Source organism: Canis lupus, chromosome 8 (genome assembly GCF_048164855.1).
Source record: "Canis lupus baileyi chromosome 8, mCanLup2.hap1, whole genome shotgun sequence".
Lineage (NCBI taxonomy): Eukaryota > Metazoa > Chordata > Mammalia > Carnivora > Canidae > Canis > Canis lupus.
Genome location: NC_132845.1, coordinates 73816846 through 73835195, shown reverse-complemented (window position 1 = coordinate 73835195; position 18350 = coordinate 73816846). Strand labels below are relative to the sequence as shown.

General features: G+C 40.3%; 1 pseudogene; it reads right to left on the bottom strand.

Annotated features, from left to right (window-relative positions):
* Nucleotides 1-14741: 14741 nt before the first annotated feature.
* On the bottom strand, nucleotides 14742-14860 carry LOC140639271 (U4 spliceosomal RNA; annotated as a pseudogene).
* Nucleotides 14861-18350: the final 3490 nt, after the last annotated feature.

The following is an 18350-nucleotide window of genomic DNA, read 5'->3' as shown; positions in this document are numbered from 1 at the left end:
AAAGGTAGGTGCTGTTTCCTCTTTTTTGAGTGGTTCCTTATAATGATTAAGTTCTGGCAGGAGTGGGAGTTGGGCATTTTAGAAAAAAATTTTCACTTTGCACATTCAGGAGTGGAGTTCCCATACTTGAGGTCTTCTAGAGACCTACATTCCTCCTTCCTCACCACATGGTCATAAATCAGAGAGTGAGCCCTACTTTAATTCAGAGAGGGGATCCCAGCTGAGCTTGTGTTCTCCAGGTGATAAGGCCTCTAGTTTCCTACCTTTAGATCTAGGCATGATTAATTCTTTTATTCTTCCCTCCCCCACCACTTCCACCACTTCCAGCAGTCAGTGCTGGGGCAAGGCTCTAGGGCCACTGCATGGGCTGCTTGACCTCTACCCCATCAGCCTGCCCCACAGCCAGCCACCCACCCCTACTCTGAAAGTACCAGTGTGAGGGAAAAGTTAGAGCTTATAAACTCTAGGGAAACCCCTCAACCACCAGAGTTTGGCTTGGTTCCTTATACTATGAAGTATTTATAAGTATTTAAAATTCCCCAGCATTTATGCTTTTTTAATGAAGGCAGGGCATGCAAACTAAGCTCTGCTTTTGAGACTATGACACTTGTATCCCTTAGCACTACTGGGGTAGGTGTGGGAAAAGCTTCCTGTTGCAGCCTTTCTGTGGCACCTCAAAAATGCTCATGCCATCTGCGAGGATGCCTCTCCTAGGCTTTATGACCAGTTCCCTGATGTCATAGCATCACTCACTGTGGGCCATTGGCCAGTGTTACTCAGGTACTATAGTAGCCTCTGTGACCTTCAAGATTGAGAAATGAGTTCCAGGAACCTTCTAATTTGACAGTCTCTAGCCCAAATCTATATACAATAGGGGTTATTTGAGACCAGAGTGAACAGTAGTAGTGAGACCTTGCTCTCAAACCCGAGTTCAGAGAGAACATTGAGCTTGCCTGCTATGTGTTTTGAGCCCTAGCAACCTCCCTCCAGCCGTTGTTAGCTTGGCCTGAATACCAAAGAGTGGTTTTATAATATTGGTGATTTATCACCTCTTTTCCCTATATAAGATCACTCCCAAATGGTTATCATGACTTTGATCTTTTATCCTTCCTCTGTCCTTTATCTTATCAATTGGGGAAAGTCAAAATACTTGCAGCAGCCACACACAACATTTGTGACCAGATGTGAGGCTAAGCATGTCAGACTTTAAGGTTTGAAAGTTTTGATTCCTACACCTGAATATTGGTGTCAGCCCTCACTCTCTGACCTCTCTAGATCAGTGATTCTGATGGTCTGGGAATCATACTTGAGAACCACTTATCTAGATCAACATGACACCACATAGAACCAAATTTAAGTAATGTTTGTTTGGTTCTCTATCTTGTGGTCAGATTTAAAAGGCTAACTGCCCTTTTATATGTTTAATAGCGATTAGGCTGATCAGTATGGATGACTGGCATGGTAAGGATATGTCTGCTGGGGGTGTCAAGATCATTACCTAGGACTTCAGTCAATTCCTGCAAACCATTTAGCTTCATAGTCATCCCTTGCCAGGGGCTGTACTTAAGAGACACACCTTTTACCTGAATAAAACTAGAAATCATAACATATAGGGTGGAAACTCTGATGCCAAGTAGAATTTTGGTAATAGATACAGGTTAGAGACTTTGATCATAGAGAGTCAAATATGTTCTAAAATCCCTTGATCATGTAATTACAGTTCTGAAAAAAATCTACACCAAGTAAATAGCTAAATATACAAAAGAATATTGTGTACAAAGATGTTCACCATGTCATTTCTTAAGCTTTTGAAAAATGAGGAGCAAGCCAAAAGCAAGTTGTAGAGTAAATGTAGGATGTTAATATAGGTAAAATTGAGAATAGCATATATTACAAATCTACCTTTCCAAGTTTTCTGTAAATCTAAACTGTTCTAAATAAAGTTATTAATGTATGGTATATTCAATTTGGTGGACTACAGTGCAACAACTAGAAATGACATTTGTGAAGAGTTTATAATAATATAGAAAATTATTAAGCCACGTCAAAAAAGAAAGATGTAAAATTATGCAACTTTCTCTTTTAAAAATATTTTATATATTTATTATTTATTTTATATATATAGAGAGAGTACGTGCACATGCATGCAATGTGAGTGGGAGAGAGTCACCGGGAGAGCGAGAGGGATAAGCAGACTCTGCCCAGTATAAGCCCATAGCAGGGCTCTATCCCACAATGCTGAGACTATGACCCCAGTCAAAACTAAGAGTAGAACAGCCAACTGACTGAGCCATCCAGGTGCCCCAAAATTATGGAATTTTCTTTTTTTAGAAAAAGATTTTATTTTTTATTCATGAGAGACAGACAGAGAGAGACAGGCAGAGGGAGAGGATTAGCCCCTGGGCTGCAGGCAGTACTAAACTGCTGAGCCACCCAGGCTACCCAAAATTATGCAATTTTCATAACAATGTGTGCCAGAAACAGATTCCAGAATGACAGTATGAGGAGCTCCATGGATCCTCTCTCCTAGCAAAACAACCATTAATAAGTAAAGATTATAAAAAAAAAAATTTGAAGACTCTGGAAGTTGTCTAAAAGGCATACAGCAAACAAAGAAACATTTATTCAAGAAAACATACAAAATCACATTAAGAATAGTTACTCTGTGGCATTTGAGCCATGACATGCTTCGTCTTCCTGTCTCCCAACCAACCCCTCAGCTCAGTGTGACAAAAGGTCCACTCTGGGCGGGTACAGTGAAGAACATTTACCCAGTCAAGGGCTATTGCATCTCCCAGGAGGGGCAGACTGCAGCATTTCTCATCCTCCTCCACCTCTCCCAGCTGTCTGTTACAGAAGCTCTAATCCAGGCCAGAGCAACTGAAGGATCTTGAGTTCTCTTTCTCCACACAGCCTACACTTAGAGGTGGAAGCTCTAGCTTAGGTATGGGTAAAGACAAGACAAAGAGAAAATCTTGAAATCAGCAACAGAAAACTATTCATGTTTAAAGGAACCCCCATGAAATTAATAATTAACTTCTTATCAGACCATGAAGTCCAAGAGGTGGTGGGATGATGCAATCAAAGTGCTCAAAGAAAAATGCCTGTCAACCCAGACTCTGACATCCAGTAAAACTATCTTTCAACAATGAACGTGAAATATATTTACAGATAAACAAAAATCAAAAGGATTTATTGCTACCAGATCTGTGTCTTATGAGAAATACTAAAGAAATTTCTGCAAGGCTGAAAACAAATGACCCCAAGTAGTAGTTCAAATCTACACAAAAAATGAAAGAACACCAATAAAGGTGATTATGGAATTATAAAAGACAGTATAAATGCATATTTTTCTTTTTTATTCTCTTAATTTATTTGAAGAGCAATTGTATAAAACTATACACATACATGCATATACTTGTATTCTTGGGTTGATATCACATAAAAATGTAACATATTTGACAATAACAGCACAAAGGAGGCAAGTGGGAGCAAAGCTGTATAAGAATAAGAAACAACACCAGATGGTATCTTGAATGCACAAGGAACAAATGAAGAGAATCAGAAATGGCAAGTAAGAAGGTTCATATAACAAGCTCTATAAATACTTGTTCATATTTCCTCTCTCATCTTCTTTAACAAACATAACTATGTAACATAATAATTATAGAAATGTATTGTTGGGTTTGTAATGTATATAGATGTAATGTGCATATCAATAATAGTATAAAATGTAGAAGATGGAATACAGCTATATAGGAGTCATGTTTTTATTTCTTACTAAGATAAGTTACTATAAATCTGAAGTAGATTCTAATAAGTTAAGATGTATATGGGAAACCATAGAACAACCATTAGAAAATAACAGAATTATATATAGTCAAAGAATCATTAAAAGGAATTTAAATGTTACACCACAAAATGTTAAATTAATGCAAAAGAAAAGAGAGAGGAGGACAGAAGAACAAAAACGACAGGAGACTTATAGAGAACAAAAAGTAAAATGGCAGATGTAAACTCAGCTATAGCAGTAATAACATTAAACATAAATGGATTAAATAATTCTGTCAAGAAGCAGAGATTGGGGCAGCCCGGGTGGCTCAGCAGTTTAGCATCTAAGGGCGTGATACTGGAGACCTGGTATCAAGTCCCACATCGGACTTCCTGCATGGAGCCTGCTTCTCCCTCTGCCTGTGTCTCTGCCTCTCTCCCTCTGGTCCCTCATGAATAAATAAATAAAATCTTAAAAAAAAAAAAGAAGAGGCAGATTGTCATACTGGATAAAAAAAGAACTGACTCTGTTCTGTCTATAGGACACACACTTTTTAAAAAGATTTAATTTATTTATTCACAGAGAGAGAGGCAGAGACACAGGCATAGACAGAGACACAGACTCCCCATAGGGAGCCTGATGTGGGACTCGATCTCAGGACCCTAGGATCACTACCTGAGTTGATGGCAGATGCTTAATCAACCAAGTCACCCAGGTGCCTCAACACACTCCTAGATGAAGAAAAATCACAAGGGAAATAAGAAAATACATTAAAGGGTACCTGGATGGCTCAGTCAGTGAAGTGTGCCACTTTTGGTCTTGGGGGTCATGAGTTTGAGTCCCAGGTTGGGTGTAGAGATTACTTACAGATAAAATCTTAAAGAAAAAAAAAGAAAGAAAGTACATTGAAAGGGATGAAAATAAAGAGATAACATACTTAAACTTGTGGATTGCACCTAAAGCAGTGCTCAGAGCTAAACCAACAGTTGTAAATACCTATATTTAAAAAGAAGAATGATCTCAAATCCATAACCCAACCTTCTATCTTAAGACACTGGAAGAAGAAAAATAAATGAAGCTAAAAGTAAATAGGAGGAAGGAAATAATAAAGATGAGAGTGGAGATTCATGAAATTGAAAATAGAAAAATGATACAGAAAATCAACAAAACCAAAAGATGATTCTTTAAAAAGATCAACAAAGTTGGTCAGCCTCTAGTGAGGGTGACTGGAGGTGGGGGGGTCTCAAATTACTAAAATCAGGAACAAAAAGGGGAACATTTCTAGTTACCTTAGACAAATAAAAAGGGTAATAGAAGAATAAAGGATTATATATGATCAACTATATACTAACAAATTAGATAACTTAGATGAAATAGATGAATTTCTGGAAAATCACAAACACCATAATTACTCAAGAAGAACTAGAAAATCTGAATAGACCTATAACAAATTAAGAAATGAAATTAGTGGGGCACATGACTGGTTCAGTTGCTTAAGCATTAGACTCTTGATTTTGGCCTAGGTTGTGATCTCAGTGTTGTGAGATTGAGCCCTGCATCCAGCTCCACACTTGGTATGGAGTTTGCTTGTGATTCTCTTTCTCCCTCTCCATCTACTCCTCCTCCTGCTTGTGCTCTCTCTCATGAAAGAAAGAAAGAAAGCATGAAATTAGTAATTTAATAACTTTTCATAGAGAAAAGCCCAGGGTCAGATGATTTCACTTCTAAATTCTATCAAACATTTAAAGAACAATTAATATCAATTATTCACAAACATTTCCAAAACATAGGAGACAAGGGAGCACTTAAAAATTTATTCTATGAAGTCAGTATTAACCTTACCTCAAACCAGGTAAAAACCATGCAAGTAAAGAACATTATTGATTGGCCTCTATCTCTCATGAATATAGACTCAGAAATTCTTAAACATAAACTAAAAACTAAAATCCAGGAACACATAAAAGTGGTTACACATCATGACCAACTAGGATTTGTCCCAGGAATGAGAAATTGGTTTAACATCCAAACATCAATCATTGTAATATTCTACAATAAAAATAACAATATCTACCTACAGTCATCTTAATTGACACAGAATAAGTATTTGAAAAAAATTTAACAGGAGCACCTGGGTGGTTCAGTCAGTTTGGTGTCTGAGTCTTGATTTTGGCTCAGGCCATGATATCAAGGTCCTGGGATCAAGCCTCATGTGGAGGAGGTGTGGAGCACTCAGTGTGGAGTCTGACTCTCTCTCCCTCTCCCTCTACCCCTCCCTTCCTCACAGTTTCTCTCTCTCTTTCTCTCTCTGTCTCTCTCTCAAATAAATACATCAATCTTAAAAAATTTTAACACCTCTTCATGGTAAAAACACTTCACAAACAAGGAATAAAAGGGTATTTGCTTAACCTGATTAAGTGCTAACAGTTTGAAAGCTTTCACCTTAAGATTAGGAACAAGACAAGGATGTTTGCTCTCACCACTGATATTCAGCATAGTACTGGAGGTTCCAGCCAAGGCAATTAGTCAAGAAAAAGAAATAAAATACATCCAGGTTGAAAAGAAGGAAGCAAAATGACCTCTCCTTGCATGGTACAAGATCATACACAAAGTATCAATTATATTCTGTACAGTAGCAATGAACAATTCAAAAATAAAATTAAGAAAATAATTACAATGGGGCACCTGGTTGAGCATCTATCTGCCTTTGGCTCAGGTCATGATCCCGGGATCCAGGAATTGAGTCCTGCATCATGCTCTCAGTAGGGAGCCTGCTTCTCCCTCTCCCTGTGTCTCTGCCTCTTTCCCTGTGTCTCTCATGAATAAATAAGTAAAATCTTAAAAAAAAAAAAAAGAATTCCACTTATATGAGCATCAAAAAGAATAAAATACTTAGGAATAGCTTTCAAAAATAAATGCAAGACTTGTATATTGAAACTATAAAACATCAATGAAAAAATTAAAGAAGACATACATGGAAAGACACCCATGTTCATGGACTGAAAGACAATGTAGTTAGGATGGCAACACTCCCCAAAATGATCAACAGATTCAAGGCAAAGCTTTCCAAAATCCCAGTTTCATTTTTGTAGAAATTAACAAGTTGTGCCTAAAATTCATTTAGAAATGCAAACAATCTCAAAAAAGAACACATTTGGAGAAGTCACACTTCCTCATTTCAAGACTTACAAAATAGCTACAGTAATCAAGATAATGCAGTATTGGCAGAAGAATAGACTTATAGATCATGGAATAGAATTGAATCCAGAAATTAACTCTGTACTTTTATTGTCAGTTGATTTTGAAAGATGCCAAGATAATTGAGTAAGAATAGTATTTTTGACAATAGTGTTGGGACAACTGGATATCTACATGTAAAAGAATGAAGTGGAATCCCTTCTTCACACATATGCCACAATTAACTCATAGAGGATCATAGATCTAAATGTAAGAACAAAAACTATAAAACTCTTAGAAAACAATAAAAGAGTAAATCTGTGATCTTGCCTAGATTAAGTTTCTTAGATATGGCACCAAAAGCAAGAGCATCAAAAGAAAAAAAAAAAAGATAAATAGGACTTCAAAGTTAAAAACTTCTGTCCTTCAAAGGACACTATCAAAAAAGTGTGAAGACAACCCAAAGATGGGAGAAAATATTTGCAAATCATATATCTTATAAGGAACTTTTATCCAGAACATATACAGAACTCAGACAATTCAATATTGCAAAGATAAGTAACCCAAGGACTTGAAAAGATATTTCTACAAAGAAGATACATGAATGACCAATAGGCACACAAAAAGATACCCAACATCTTTATCCATCAAGGAAATGCAAGTCAAAACCCAAATGAAAGACTACTTCCCATCTACTACCATGGTTATAATAATAATAATAAAAAAAGATAGATAATCACAAGCTTTGGTGAGAATGTGGAAAAAATGCATCCCTCATCTATTGCTAGTGGCAATATAAAAATGTAGATTCTTTGACAACAGTCAGGCAGTTACTCAAAAATTTAGACAGAGCAATATGGATGTGGCTGGTGAACTGGGGTACAGAGTTCCATACAGTTACCATAAAACCCAGCTGTTCCACTACTAGATATATACCCAAGAAAATTGAAAGCTTATATTCATACAAAAACTTGTCCATGGAAGTTCATAGCAGCATTATTCATAGTAGTCAAAATGTGGAAACAGGGCAGCCCAGGTGGCTCAGCGGTTTAGTGCCACCTTCTGCCCAGGGCATGATCCTGGAGACCTGGGATCGAGTCCCATGTCGGGCTCCCTGCATGGAGCCTGCTTCTCCCTCTGCCTGTGTCTCTGCCTCTCTCTCTCTCTCTCTCTCTCTCTCTGTGTGTGTCTCTCATGAACAAATAAATTTAAACAAAAATGTGGAAACCACTCAAGTGTTCAACACCTGATATATAAAATGTGGTATATCTGGAATTTCTAGCATGATTGATACTGAGGCTATCTCCATGGGGAAGGCCCTTTCATAAGATGCTGGTGAATACTTCAAAGCTTTTTATTGCCCGTTTTATAGAAAAGAATGAATTTTCTAGAAGATTTCTAGGTTATGTGGGTTTTGGAAAACCACGTTGTACCTCAGTTTCTTCATCTGAAAAGCAAGGAGATTAATATTCCCTACTGCTGGTTTGTAAAAGAATTAAAATGATATAATTTGTAGAAGCATCGGGTTTGTGGTAGGCACATATTAGACCTTCAAAAAATGTTAGTTGTTTGTTTTTCCCAGCAGAACCAGTATTTAAGATCTTTATTGGGCACTGTGTCTAGCAGGGCTCTCTTGGTTGCAAGGGATAGAAATGGGGTAGACTGATGAAGCCCAGAGAGGATTTGTTGGCTCATAAAAGAAGGCAGGGTTGGAATGGAGGATTGTGCAACTGATCTCAGTGATGCCCTGAGTCAGGACTTTAGGGCCTACAGAGGACTCCCCATTTCTTGCCTTTCTGTCTCTTTACATGTTGGCTCCATTATCCTTTACCCCAGTCTCCTCCCCACAGTGGGAAACTCGGTCCCTGGTGCTTCTGGACTCACGTTCTTCCACCGTGGCCCTCTACTGAGAAAAGACCCCTTGCCCTTAGTTGAAAACCTTTGGGAAGGACTCTGATGTCTCAGTTTTTGCCATGCATCTACCTCTAGACCGGGTGTTTGGGGGCTAGGATACTAAGATTGGCAGCTCCCACTAGAACTATAAGGTCAAAGCTAAGAGGGTAACAGCTTTCAAAAAAAAAAAAAAGGGAGAGATTGAGAGAGAGAGAGAGAGATGTGCTAATCTAAGCAAGTGAAACAGAAAGTAGCAAGCACTGGCATTTGCACCCATTAGGTAAATGCTGATGAAGTAGAAATAGTCAAAGTCCATAGGACCTGATTTCAGCCTCCATTCACCATCCTGGCTGGAAGACCTTGTGCAGTGAATAGCTGGTACAACTGTGCATAGTAGCCCTGTGCTCTCACCTCCAATCCTAGTGTCTCATGAGCCAGATCCCAGAGCAGACTCTATGGGCAGAGTTTGTATTTAGGGATGAAACCCTCATCCAAAGCGGGAATACCACCCAGCTACGTAGAGTATCTAAAGGGGATTAGCCAGAGAGAGTGTGAAGCTATACCGTGGAAACTGGCCTAGAGGGACAGAGCTCAAAACACAAGGTGGTTGGTAGATACCCCAAGGACTTGTTAGGTGGGAGGGCCCAGCTCTAGCTGCATTTTAGAGAAACCCTATGACCCAGTGTGGGCAGGGACAGAGCTCTCTATGCTGCAGCTCACTTGAGCCACAACTGGGTCCCCATGGGACTGTGATAATAACTCAGTATCTCTGCCTGATAGCGGCACAAACAGATGTGACAAACAAAACCTCTGTGCCCCAGTTCACCAGCCACATCCATATTGCTCCTCTAAGGAGGGAGGTCTAAGGGAGGAGCACTCCAGTGGCTAGAAGTGGCTCTGGTGGCAGTAGTAGCCATTTCAGCTGTAGCAGCAACAGCACAGGAGCCCCTAGAAATGGTGACAAATTCCCTGAAGTGTCATCTGCCTTCTAAGTGGAACTGCCCCAGGAAAATAAATGGGAAGCTCCCACTGGTTAATTGAACCTCTGGTGCCCATTTGTACGTGTGATTTTGCAAACTCCTCAGTGGCTTGCAAAGGCTGTCCCTAAATTTTTCTTTCAACAGTGCACTTTCCCTTTCTCTTAGATGTGCACAAAAAGAACCAGGCTGCCCGAGAATGCTTTCCAGGTCAGATGGTTGGCTGCTTCTTCCCTGTAGCTAAATAAAGGACCATCTTCAAAGGATGAGAAGGCGAGTCCATCTGGTCTCTCTGATTGCACTGGTCAGGGGAGTTCCAGCCAAGTCCCAAGCTGTAGCTCTGTGGACAGTCAGCTCATACCACCCAGAATCTACATCTGGCTGCCAAATGCACCTTGCTCTGGCCACCCACATACACGAGACCCAATGAGCAACAGCCTCAGCATTCTCCTGGCTGAACAAAGAGGGTGATTGCCACAAGCAGGGCTATTGTTCAGTTGGCATTGGCATCAAAGGCCCAGACCAGCTCCCCTTTGTCTGTCAGCTGCTATTCACAAGGAAAAGAGAAGAAAAGCAAACCAATAGGTTTCTTGGAAAGAATCATCTGTGGACGTGGGACGTTTGCTGCAGTGCTGCGCTAACGTGATTCTAATAACAACTTGAAAAGCTACTTAACATGGAGAGCCTTACCAACACATATTCCAAAATGTCACGGTGCCTGGTTATAATGGGCACGCCGTTTCCCGGATTTAGAACTGTTTAGAGTTGAGTCATCCCTGCCTGCTTACGTGAAACAAGGTCTGGGCCTGGTGTTTGGGAGCAGATTATCACAGGTATGGTAACCTTTTTACCCTACATCAGCATTAAGACCATGTTGTCTTGTCCAGATAATGTACTGCAAGAGACTTTTCCTCAGAAAGCCAGATTTTTGTCTACCTGGCCCTTTGCCCACCTCACGCCACCAATAGCAATGGGCTCTTGACACCTTCACGTGTGTCAGCTTCTTTTTTTCCTTCCCTGGTGGGGAAGGGTCACTGGTGGGTGAAGGGTCAGACAGACACAGTTCTTCCTGGCAGGCAGAAGTATTCTTATGTGTGTTTGGGGAGGGGGTAGTTTGTGTCAAAGTCTTTTCTTTATATTGTGAGATATTTCTGACACATTGAAAAAAGAACAGATAATAAAAATAATGATGCATGGTTTGGGCTTAAAAGAATTACAAAAAAAACAAAGTCCTTTGTACCCTTTCTGATTGTTTTCCTTTCTCCCCACCTCCAGGGATCATCACTCCCCCCATGTTGGCCATTCTATGCACTTGGTGGGCTTTTACAATGATCCATACACAGCCCTTGTTTTATGTGTTTTGAAACTTTGTGTAAGTGGCATTAGGTTACAATGCAACTAGTAATTATGCTTTGGACTTGCCCAAGTGGATACAGAGAGTGCTGGTTGATATGCTTTCCCTGTTGTGCAGCGTTCCCCTGTAAGAATATACTTAGACTCACTCATCTATTTTTCAGGTGAGGGACACTTAGGCTGCTCCCAGTTTGTCACTCTTAACAACCACTACTCTAGCGAGCGCTCTTAGGAGTATTTTACTAACATTTTTTTAGGACTGCTGGTGTGTGGTGATAACACAAAGCAGCCGGACTTTTAGTAAGTTTCATATTGTTTTTCAATTTCTAAGAGACAATGCACTCCTTATCGATGTACCCAGTGTGGATCCCACCCACCAACACTCTTTATTCTCCACTGATCTCTTGGGCCATCTTTCCATCTACTTCCTGACCTGTGCCTGATCTCTTCAGCGTCTGTTTCCTGAAGTCAGCTTGTCTGCCATCTCTGATTCCTTGTACCAAGTCTCCCTCCCACTGGACTCTGGCTTCCCTTGCCCCTCTGATTATACAATTTCCAGCTATTTTAGGTGGAAGTCTCTCATGGTCTTGCCCCAGATCCTGTTCCTTGGCTTAGATGCTCTTGGCAAGCATCCCTGCTGAATTCCTCAGGACCTAAGAATAGAGATAAGAAGGGGAGATGTATAGTTTTCTCTGAATCCCTAATACTCCTCACAGGGATTGGTGCAGAGAAAATGCTCAGTGATTGAATGACTTAACTGAATAAAAGGAAAGGGTAAAATGGAATTTGATAGATGTGGTATAGGTTGGGGTTACATACGATCCTTCTAACAGTACAAGTAGATTGACTCTCAATGGATAGAGAAACTTCTATGGAAACACTATGGCACATAGCCAAGTTATTTAAGAGAGCATAATAAATCTGATGTTTCCTTTCACCTGACTGCATTCCTGAAGAATATTCAATGTTCAACACCCACACATACATACACACTCAGGCATACACACCAACACTTCCATTTCCTGAAAAGATTCAGTGATAATCTATTTTAGGCACTGCTAAGCAATTTCAATAGAAGACTACCAAGTTGTCTTTTGAAGTAAGCTGTTATTGAAGTATTACAAGCATAGAGTGCACAAATCATGAGTGTGAGTCAAGTGAATAGTCGCAAACTAAATTCACTTGGTAGTCACATCCCGGAACATACCATCTCCCAGAGCCCCATTTGTGCTTCATCTCTATCATTCTATCGTGAATACATGATCTCCCTAAAGGAAACCATTATTCTGATTTCTAACACTGGATTAGTCTTGCCTGATTTTGAACTTTACGCAAATAGAATCATACGGTACACACTCTTTGGTATCTGACTACTTCCACAGAACAATTAGTTTGTGAGGTGCATCCAACTCATTGTGTGTCATGTAATTCATTCATTTTCATTGCTATGTAGTATTCCATAGTAAGAATATGTCACAATTTGTTCATTTTACTGTTGATGGGCATTTGGGTCACTTTTAGTTTTTAACCGTAATAAATAGTGTTCCAATAAACATTCGTGTCCATGTTTTTGTGGTGCCCATGTGCACACATTTCTTTTGGGCAAAACTGAGTAGTAGAATTGTGGGTACATTAATTATGCATATGCTTATCTTTCATATTGCCAAGCAGGACATGTACCATTTTATGCTTGTATCAGCAGTGTGTGATAGCTCTAGCTGTTCCTTGCCGGCACTGGTATTTTCTGTCTGGGGCATATAGTAAAAACTCTGTGCCCTGTCTTCTGAGTTGTAGTTCTTTAGAAATCCCAAATCTTATTTTTCTTTCTGATTCTACCTTTTTCCTGATCTTTCTGTTTCTTTCTCTGATTCCTTTTCTTTTGCCTACTCTTTACCTTTAACCTTTTCCCTCAGATTCTATCTTCTTCCTTTTTGATTTATTATTCTACCTATCCTAGACCATTCATTCATTTATTTGTTCAGTAGATAGTGAGTCTCTACTATACACTAGGGACTGTGCTAGCCAATGAGCAAAATAGCCATGGTCCCTGCTCTGCTCTTAACTCTATGGGAATGGAAGCATTCAACAGGTAAATCTCATGCATGACTTAATAATCACATATAACAATCACTGATATGAAGGAAAAGAAACAGGTGCCATGAGAGTAACTTGGGGACTTAATTTGGATTGGATAGTTCAGGAAAAGCCCCTTTGAGGAATCTCAGGTAGAAAGCTGAGTAGAAGGCAAAGGAACAAGTGTTGGGAAGATAAAGGATCAACATGTGTGAAGTCTCAGAGGAAGAAAGTGAGTGGAGCATTCAGAGACCATGGGAAGGCCAGTATTGGAGCTTGAGGAGCAAAGTAGCTTGCTGTAAGTCCAAAGAGGGAGGCAGAAGACAGAACTTGTAGAGCCTTGGAGGTCATATCAAGCATTTTGTATCTTATGGCAAGTGTAGTGGGAAACCATTGAAAGGATATAAAGTAAGATGTCTGAGAGATCTGATGGGTTTTGTCAGATTTCTCAGCCTGCTGTGTGGGGATAGGATTGGAAAGATGAAAGAGTGGAAGCAGGAGGACCAATTGGAAGATTATTGCAGCAATTCAGAGAAGAGATAATGATGGCTAGTAGTTGGACAGTAGAGTGGAGATGGAGAGAAGTGGACACAGGGGAGAGAAAATTGGGGAGGGGACAGAGCAGTATGGACAAGATCTAGTTTCCCACTGGAGGAAGTAGACAAGAGGGATGAGTTGATATAGTTGTTTCCCAGATTTGTGACCTGAGCAATTGAATGAATGGAGGAGCCATTCTCCTGGTTGAGGGAGACTGGAGGTGATGCAGATTTGAATATGAGGGGGTGGAGAATCACAAGTTTTAAGTATGTAACATTTTGTTTTGCCACTGAGACACACAGGTGGACATGCTTTATGGACAGTTTGGCGCTGAGAGATTTCATTCTCAACAATTTGCACTCTCCACTCATGGAAGATGAGGTATCCCATTGCTTCAAGGGAGGGCAGACATAGTTGGAAAAAAAAAAGATGTTAAGTATTAGCTTCGGTTTTAAAATATATTACCTAATAGAATAAAAAGAAAAGCTATTGGAAATCCTGCCATTTTTTACAATATTGATGGACCTTGAGGGTTTAGGCTAAGTGAAATAAGTCAGGCCAGAAGACAAATACTGTATGATCTCGCTTATATGCAGAACCTGAAAACAACAACAAACTCAGAGACCTAAAGGATAAATTGGTGGTTGCCAAAGGTGGGAGTTGAGAGGTGGGCAAAATGGGTGAAAGTGGTCCAAAGGTACAAACTGCTAGTTATGAGAATGAGTAAACCCCAGTAAAGCTTTAACGTACAGTAAAGCAACAATAGGTAACAATACTGCATTGTGTATTTGAAAGTTGCCAAGAGGTTCAATCTTAAACGTTTACATCATAAGAAAAAATAAAACTACGCGTGGAGATAGGTGTTAACTAAATTTACTGTCGTGATCATTTCACAGTATATACATATGTCAAATCATTATATTGGACACCTAAAACCAATGCAATGTTATATGTCAATTATATCTCAATTGAAAAATAAGAATTTAAAAAGCTAAGCAAATTTAGAAAATCTATTACCTAATAGCAACAATCGTGCCTTGGATAAACCTCATTGGCTATGATATTGCCACTGCGCAAAGCTGTATATTACCTAATAAAAATAGGAAAAGCAAATCCTTTCCATTCACAAGGGACAGATTTTGTGGAGAGAAGAAAGGATTTATGATTTCTAAGGAGGTAAAACCTGGAGAACTAAACAGAGGGTTTTCATTTTAAGCCCCATAGGAAAGAGGATGAAAGGCAATGTCAAGGCGGCTTCCCATCATACATACAGCAAGGCAATAGGCTCTTCCAGGCAGAAGGAGAAGAGAGTGAGAAGGTTTAGATGTGTATGGAACCAGCAGGGAGTAAGAGAGATAGAAAAAATATCTGTGGATGTGACATCACAGAAACCAGTGGAGAGAAAGTATTTTAAGAAGGAGTGAGTAATCCACCTTATAAAATGCTGCTAAGAAATCAGGGAAGAAGAGAACTGTAGAGTCTCTATTATCAGCTTTAGCAAGATGGAGGTCGCTTATGGTCTTCACAAGGGAAGCCTTGGGGCTGAGGGAGGAGCAGGGGAGAGGAGTGGACTGCTGAGTACTAAAGAGGATGAGGACATAGAGGCATCTTTGGTAGCGGGACCACTCTTTGTAGAAACTTGGATGTGTAGGGGGATGGAAGAGAGCATTATGTAGAGGAGGATTTGAGATCAAGAAAAGAAGGCTTTCCTAAGATGCAACTTCCTAAAGCATGCTCATGTACAGATGGACAGAACAGAGATGCAGGAGCTAAGTCCCCGAGAAGGCAGGGAGTGGGTCCTTCCGTACTCCTGCTGCTCTTGTGGCCGTGAAAATTGGCTGCTGAACTCTTCTGCTGTGCCAGGCATGGTTGACTGATCGCTCCAGCTGCTGTGCTTCTGGATCCACCCCCACATCCCTGCTGAGGCTGTCTCCCACAGGCTCTTCCCAGTAAATGACAAAGTATGGCAAGGCCAATCCTGGCCACTCTGGCATGAAGACTCCCGATGGCTCTGGCCAAACCTTTCTTGGAACTGTATTGTCATCAAAGACTCTTCCTGTCCAATCTTCCTTCCATCACTCTTTCACAGGTACCAGACCTCCTTAAGGCCTAAAGTCCCTCTCTCCCTTCTCTGCCTCCTCCTTTTCATCCTTTGCAGGCATTTCCCCCAATAAAACTCTTGCATGTCTGATCTGGTCTTCACATCTGCTTCTAGGAGAACCTGAACCTATGATAGCTACTGAGGCCCGCATCAGTCTTTATCTATGGACTACTTCACCAGACTCATCTTTCTACCTTCTGATTGGGGTATTGTCATGAGCGACCCCAGGTTGATTTTTTGCCAATTATTCTCAACCCTTCAACTGAGTACATTGTTCGCACTGCTGCCAGAGTGATCTTTAAAAATAAACATTTGGTCATGTAATCTTTTAAAACAGAATTAGCTTCACTACTTACTTGTTATAAAGCCTACAGAGGCTTTCCATCATGCCTAGGATAAAATTGAAAGTCCTTACCGTGGCCTCTGTGACATCCTGCATATTCCCCATGTTATTTCTTAATCGGGCATTGCTTGTTTCTTTCCTCTTGCTGTTCTGTGGAAGACCTTTTCTCCAGATCTTCAGGTGGCATGGCCCTCACTTTGTTCCAGTCTGTATTCCAGTGTCACCTCCTTAGAGAGACCTTACCTGATCACCTTACCTGAAATTACTGCTCACCCTGTCTCCACCACTGTCATTTTTTTATCCTCTCACCACCCTGCTTCATCTGTTTCCTGCCATTTATCATGCTCTGAAATTATTTATTCACTTATTTGGGCTCAATAGATATTTAAATTAAAGAATACCATTTTTTAAAGATTCTGGCACCTACATATCATGTAGAGCAACAGAATCGATAGAGGTATGATGTGAACCACGTACGTAATTTCAAAGTTTCTAGGAGCTCTCTGTTATGTCCTAACCTTCCTAAACAGTGAGCATGAATGGAGTTTGGCAGTTGTATGTAGAAAGGCAACTAAAAACTCTGGTGGCCATAGCTTGTAGCCAGGGCGAGCCCACCTCATGGAGGTGAAAGTGTTCTATTGTTCATAAGAAGCCCTGGGAGGAGAGATGTGTGTGTTTTGGCTTTACCTGAAGTGGTCCCATGACTGTGGGCAGATCATGTGGGTCTGGGATGGCAGACAGCTTTTATTCTTCAGTCCATCTTCTAGTAACTTCTAGTGGCTGCCTGGAGGTATGCTTCGAAGAGGATTCTGAGGCTAAGTCCGAGCTTCTTAGGAGAGAGTTCCTTGATTCATTAGTGATGTCTGCCCTGGGCATGGCTAGGAGAATCGGGCTGAAATGTTCTGAATCCTTCTAAGACTCAATCTTTTCCTCCTTCCAAAGGAACTAAAAATAACAGCTCTATTGGCCCAACATGGATACGATGAAGCTCAAATAGAGCAGGCTGAGAGAATGCTATGAAAGTCACATAATACTAAGATATTATCTGAAATACACTTTAGTGGGGTCAGGGGTAATATAATGGGTGTGTATAGGTATGGGTATGTGTGTGTGTGTGTGTGTGTGTGTGTGTGTGCATGTGTGTCTGCCTGCCTGTGTCTATTTTCCCCTAAGGAATGAAGAGAAGTTCAGGTCACTATTTTCCAAGAAACTGGTTCTAGAAAAATATTCAGTTGTGCCAAGGTCACAGTATGGAAAAGTTGGCCTAATGAGGATTAAACCAATTGATAACCTTTTTTATTTATTGATAACCTTTTTAAAAATATTCAATTTGACTTTTCCTTTCTTAGAGTCCATTTATTACACGTGTGTTTACACGTATTTAATCCGTAACTTTCTTGAAAACAATGGTCTCTTTACAGGTCATTTTGAATTTATAAAAGGCTCAATTTCTGCTGCTTTGGGAAAGAGAGTTTCATTTTTCCTCTTTTATAGACCATTTATGCTCTGATCAAATTTACTCCTTCTCTCTACCTGGGTTTCTCCCCTCTCTGCAGGTGCTCTGGCCACCTCAGTGAATCTGCTATTATTGATTCAGGAAAAGGCTTTGATTCTGCAAACCACAAGCTGTTACTCATGAAACTATGACAACTTGGTATTAGCTACAAATCAATGAACTTTTTAAATGCAGTCGAAGCAACAAAACTCGCTTACTGCTAAACCATGATAAGCCCACCCTGGAACTGCCAAACCTTTATCTTAACAGCCATGTGATCTTTGCTGTGTTGATAAGGATTACACATCTTGTAGGAGCTGTTGCCCTCTCTGGAAATGTTTGTAAGGTGGCTGCAGGAGAAAAGGGAATCGCTTTCTATATGTGGTGTATTAGGTCAACATTCTCAAATAAACTCATTCCTAGCCCCCTCCTTTTCACCCAAGCTGCTCTTTAGAGACAAAATCAAAAATGGGAACATGTCAGGGAAGAGTTCAAGCTGTGACGAAGTGCTCTTGGCATGATTCACTGGTGAGGGCGTTTAGATCTTTATTCTTCTGAGCCATCCTGTGGAACCAGTCCCCTACCCCTTGCTTCATAGCAGGAGTAGTCTCCTTCTCTCTTTATTTCTCTCT